The 5,351-nt window shown below is 52.3% G+C and overlaps 1 long non-coding RNA gene across 1 annotated transcript; it reads right to left on the bottom strand.

Moving 5' to 3' along the window:
• Nucleotides 1–3,207: 3,207 nt before the first annotated feature.
• On the bottom strand, nt 3,208–5,315 carry LOC115275213. The gene is made up of 3 exons (XR_003901425.1): nt 4,817–5,315; nt 4,584–4,658; nt 3,208–3,442 (listed from the first exon to the last, which is right to left on the bottom strand). It is a non-coding gene; the product is annotated as an uncharacterized LOC115275213 (long non-coding RNA).
• Nucleotides 5,316–5,351: the final 36 nt, after the last annotated feature.

Raw genomic sequence — 5,351 nt, 5'->3', positions numbered from 1 at the left:
TGTGTGTGTGTGTGTGTGTGTGTGTGTGTGTGTGTGTGTGTGTACCACATTTTCTTTATCCATTCATTAGTGGATACTTGGGCTGTTTCCATAGTTTGGCTGTGTAGAGAATGCTGCTGTAAACAGAAGGGTTCACGTGTCCCTTTGAGTTAGTCTTTTTATATTCTATGGGTACACCTCCTAGTGCAATTGCTGGGTTGTATGGTAGTTCTATTTTTAACTTTTTGAGGAATTTCCATTCTGTCTTCCACAGCGGCTGCATCAATTTGCATTCCCGCCAACAGGGCAAGAGGCTTCCCCTTACTCCACATCCTCACCAACACCTGTTGTTTCTTGTGTTGTTGACTTTAGCCATTCTGGAACTTTTGATTTGTATTTCCCTGATGGTGAGTGATGTTACGCTTCATTTCATGTGTCTTTTGGCTCTCTCTGTGTCTTCTTTGGGAAAATGTCTGTTCATTTTTAATTGGATGATCCATTTTTTTGTGTTGAGTTTTTAAAGTTCTTTATCTATTTTGGATACTAATCCTTTATCAGATATATCATTTCCAAATATCTTTTCCCATTCCTTAGGTTGTCTTCTAGGTTAGTTGATAGTTTCCTCTGTGCAGAAGCTGCTTTTTTTTTTTTTATGGAGTATCAATAGTTTATTTTTTATTTTATTTCCCTGCCTCAGGAGACATATCTTGAAAGAAGTTGCTATGGCTGATATTAGAGAAATTACTGCCTGTGCTCTCTTCTAGGCTTCTGTGGTTTCAGGACTCACATTTAGGTCTTTAGTCCTTTTTTTTAACTTTTAAAAATGTTTTATTTATTTATTTATTTATTTATTTAATTTTTTTTTTTGAGAGAGAAGACACAGAGCGTGAGTGAGTGAGGGGCAGAGACATACACACACACAGAATCTGAAGCAGGCTCCAGGCTCTGAGCTGTCAGCATGACCTGAGCCAGAGTCAAATGCTTAACCTACTGACCCACCCAGGCACCCCCTTGAGTCCATTTTGAATTTATTTTTGTGGATGGTGTAAGAAGTGGTCCAGGTTCATTATTTTGCATGTTGCTGTCCAGTTTTCCCAACACTATTTGTTGAAGAGACATTCTTTTTTCCATTGGATATTCTTTCCTGCTTTGTTGAATTTTATTTAACCATATAATTGTGGATTCATTTCTGGGTTTTCTATTCTGTTCTCTTGACAGTGTGTCTATTTTTGTGCCAATGATCGCTTACAGCTTTGTAATACAGCTTGAAGTAATTGTGATGCCTCCAGCTTTTTCTTTTTCAAGGTTGCTTTGGCTATCTGGGGTTTTCTATGGTTCCATACAAATTTTAGGATTTTTTGTTCTGTGAAAAATGATGTGGGTATTTTGATAGAGATTGCATTAAATGTGTAGGTTGCTTTGGGTACTATGGACATTTTAACAATATTTCTTCCAATCCATGATCATGGAACATGTTTCCGTTTCTTTGTGTCATCTTCAGTTTCTTTCATCAGTGTTTTATAATTTTCAGAGTATAAGTCTTTCACATCTTTGGTTAGGTTTATTCCTAAGTATCTTAGTGTTTTTTGGTGCAATTACAAGTGGGACTGATTGCTTAATTTTTGGTGTATAGACATGCAACAGGGTTTCCTGGATGGCTCAGTTGGTAGACTTGTAATCTCAGGGTCGTGAGCTCATGCTCAATATTTGGCATATCCGGCTGGGCTCCTGTCCATTCCCACGTTTCCAGTGTCCGAGACCAATCTGTCAGGTTGCCAGGCGGCACGTCCCTTCTCAGTTTGAGGTCAGACAGGGCTGTGTTTCCCAACCCCTCTCTTCTGAGGGCCTGTGGCTTGGACCGACTCAGACCTTCTGAGGCGGGTCTGACCGAGTAATGGCCGGTGCCGGTCGCCCCCAGGACCGTTCGCGGGACTGCAGTGCTACCCGTACCCAGAGACTACAGGAGGGTGCCAGCCTGCCCCAGAGAGCCCACGCTGTCATGTAGCAGCAGAAACTCTGAGGACCCTGGGACCCCCTGTGCCCTTGGGGAGTCACCCTTCCCACCAGAGCAACGCCAGGTAAGGAGCTGGGGGGTTTCACCCTGTGCCCCCCTCCTCCCGTTTCTGGAGTCGTAATGGATTTGAATCCCTCTCCATTCTCCCTTCTCCCTTTGTAGGTAGGGCCCTGCGGTTGTTTCCGCGTCCCCCTTTCCCTCCAGCTGCTTTTGGGGGGCAGTGCTTTTCCTGTCCTCTCCCCCGACTGTTCCTCTTTCTGGTTGCAAAAGGAGCTCCCTGCCCTCTGCGGTGTCTGTCCCCCTAGGTCACTTCTCCGCGCCCAGCCCCAGTAGAACTCTGTGGTTGTCGCATTAATCCTCAGGTCAGTTTTCCAGCAGTGTGGCTGGCTTAATATTGGTCTGGCTGTGTTTCGTGGACCCGAGTCTCAAAAGGGACTTCCAGGCCATCCCTCTGTGGCTCCGTCTTCTCCTGTCAGACCAGACAACCACCACAGAAAGCTCCACACCTGGGTTTCCATCTCAACTCTTCCAATTTTTAGATGCTAAAATTTTCATTACAAGTCTTGATTTGGCCCTTGAGGTTTATTTCCTGGCCTTTGATTTATGTCATGTGACTAGAGATGAGCGAAGGGGCTGGAGCCTCGAGGCGGGTCCAGATTCTGCATGGAAAGCCCCTGGTCCCCACCTGCTGGCCTCCTTGTGGACGTGCAGGGGACACGTTCACCACCCCACCCCTCACCCCAGAGTCGGCCTCCTGGGCATACAGGGGACACCTTCACTACCCCCACACAAGAGTCAGCCTCCTGGGTGTGCAGGGGACACCTTCACCACTACCCACACCCGAGTCAGACTCCTGGGTGTGCCGGGGACACCTTCACTACCCCCACCCCAGAGTCAACCTCCTGGGTGTTCAGGGGACACCTTCACCAGTACCGTCACCCCAGAGTCAGCCTCCTGGGTGTGCAGGGGACACCTTCACCACCCAGCACACAAGAGACAGCCTCCTGGGCGTGCAGGGGACACCTTCACCACTACCCCCACCCCAGAGTCAGCATCCCGGGCATGCGGGGGACACCATCACGGCACCCCCACCCAGAGTCAGCCTCCTGGGCAGGGTGCAGTGCTCCGCAGGCTGCCAGGTGCCTGCAGTACCGGTCAGGGGCTCCATACTGTTTCAGGGCCTCTGTGGCCGGTAAAGCTGCCCTCCCCTCAACCGCCGACGCCTCCCAGCACATGACCTGCACATCAGTGCAGCCCTGTGAAGCCCTAGCACATGTACTGTCTGAGCTGACGGATTTCGGGGATGGCAGAAGGGCTGGAGTCGGAGCCCCAGGGCAGGGCCCGTGGAACGAAGCGTGGGTGTGCCCTGGCGTGGGAGGACGGAGAGCAGGCCCCTGTAGCCTCAGTGTGTATTGAGCACTTCCTGTGTACTTGATCCTCGGGTGGAAGCTGTGTAGATTGTGGGAAAGAGGGAGACTGGACATCTGTCCTCGAGAAACCACAGAATGCCGGATGAGGAGGCGGTGGTGTAGAGGGTTTCGGAGGGGAGAGGGGGTGATCTGATGGGAGAGAGGGGCTGGGATCTCGGTGTCCCCAGAGCACCAACAGGATTTCATCTGCTGGGAATGAGGACAGGCTGTGGCTGCGCTTGGAGGAACCACGTGCACAAAGGCCCAGAGGCAGGAGTGGAGCGGATGTGATGGGGCCTCCCCACTTCCACTGTGCCATCCAGTTGGGCCTCCCCTCTCCCTTCCTCTGCGATGACAGGGATAGAGAATGAAGACACGAGGCACAGAGAGGGGAACCCCTTGTCCAAGGTCACAGAGCAGGCAGCCCCTAGCCTGCATCACTAACTACTGGCTCTATGCTGCCCCAAAGGTTACCGGACCTGGAATGGACTTTGAAAGCGGTCTGATCCCCAGTGCCCCATTGGACGCTGGGTCATCAGGAAATCCCCCTGGACACCAAGTTGCACAGCCTCAGGCCCAGAGAGCGTGATGACGCTCCTGGAAGCCTGGAAGCCGGCTTGGCCTCCCTGTGGATTGACCCAGGATAGCTCAGGAGAGGTGTGGGGCAGCCACAGGTGTCCCTGAGGCTGCCTGCCACTGTCTGAGCAGCTCCAGCCCCCTTGACTGCCCTGGTAGGAGGCCTGAAGGAGGTGACAGCCACGCAGGGAGGAACGCAGCAGAGACGAGGTGATGGAGGGCACAATGCATGCTCAGTGCAGACATTCACGCATTCACTTAGCAGACACAGAGTCGGCCCTACAACGTGGCCGTCGTGGATACAGGCCTGGCTGTGCAGTTGTGCACACAGCCCAGCTCCTTGGGGTGCCAGTCTTGGGGGAAAGCACTCCACAGAGAAAGCCCACCCCCAGTGCCCTCCGGCACCCACAGAAATAACCACGCTGCTGTGAGGGTCTCAGTGAGGGGTACATAGAGGCACAGCACACCCGGGAGAGGCCCTGCCCAAGCACCGGGATGCTAGAGCCAGACGGTCTGGGCTCTGTGATCTGAGGCAGGGACTGTACCTCTCCATGCCTCAGTTTCCTCCTCTGCAGACAGGGGCAGCCATACTGGCGTCCACTCACCCTCTCTCCCTGCTGCTCTCCGAATGTGCACTTTCTGTCCAGGTCGCCTGTGTTCATGTCCCCTCTCCTTCCTCACTGCAAAGTAGGGGCCAAGTGGTTTTGAACGAGTTAGCAAACGCATGAACACTTACACCCTGTCCCCAACTTGGGCTCTCTCGAGGGGAAGCTGGATGGGATATTGAGGACCCCCAGCCTGCCCAAGAAGCGCCAAGCACGCGCCTGCCTTCACTTACCTTCACTGATGTGGCTGATGGGGGCTACAGGAACCCCTGGGGGAGAGGCTGGGTGGGCGGGGCAAGGCCCAGAAGGCCCTGAAGGCCAAGGAGGCCAATGAGGTATTAGAGGTAGTCTTTGGGGGCTTCTGTGAGGGATTCTCCTTCCTGCGAAGAGGTGGGCTGGGTTCCAGAAGGTGCCCCTTGCTTCTGGCTTGAGTGCTAGCTATGCAGATGTGATGATTGCAGTGGAGGCAGCCGCAGTGCAACCCATCAGGGAGTGACATCAATATCCTGTTAACTGCAGAGTAGAGAGGAGGGTGGCACCTGGGTCACTGATGACATTGTGAGCCCCCAGACCACCTCTGGACCTCCCGCCTCTCACATCATCATCAAACATTCCAGGTGAGATGCCTTCGCAGTTTAGCCACTCTTGGGAGGGATTTCTGTCCCTTCAGCCAAACCTGTGCAACTGATACAGCCTTCTAGTGTCAGTGAAAGTTTCTCTGTTGTTAACTAGTTCCCCAGCTGACTTTGCATCTCTGCTCTTGTTCCT

Source organism: Suricata suricatta, chromosome 12 (assembly GCF_006229205.1).
Source record: "Suricata suricatta isolate VVHF042 chromosome 12, meerkat_22Aug2017_6uvM2_HiC, whole genome shotgun sequence".
Taxonomy (NCBI): Eukaryota; Metazoa; Chordata; class Mammalia; order Carnivora; family Herpestidae; genus Suricata; species Suricata suricatta.
The sequence above is the reverse complement of the archived record's forward strand: the minus strand, read 5'-3'. Positions and strand labels throughout refer to the sequence as shown.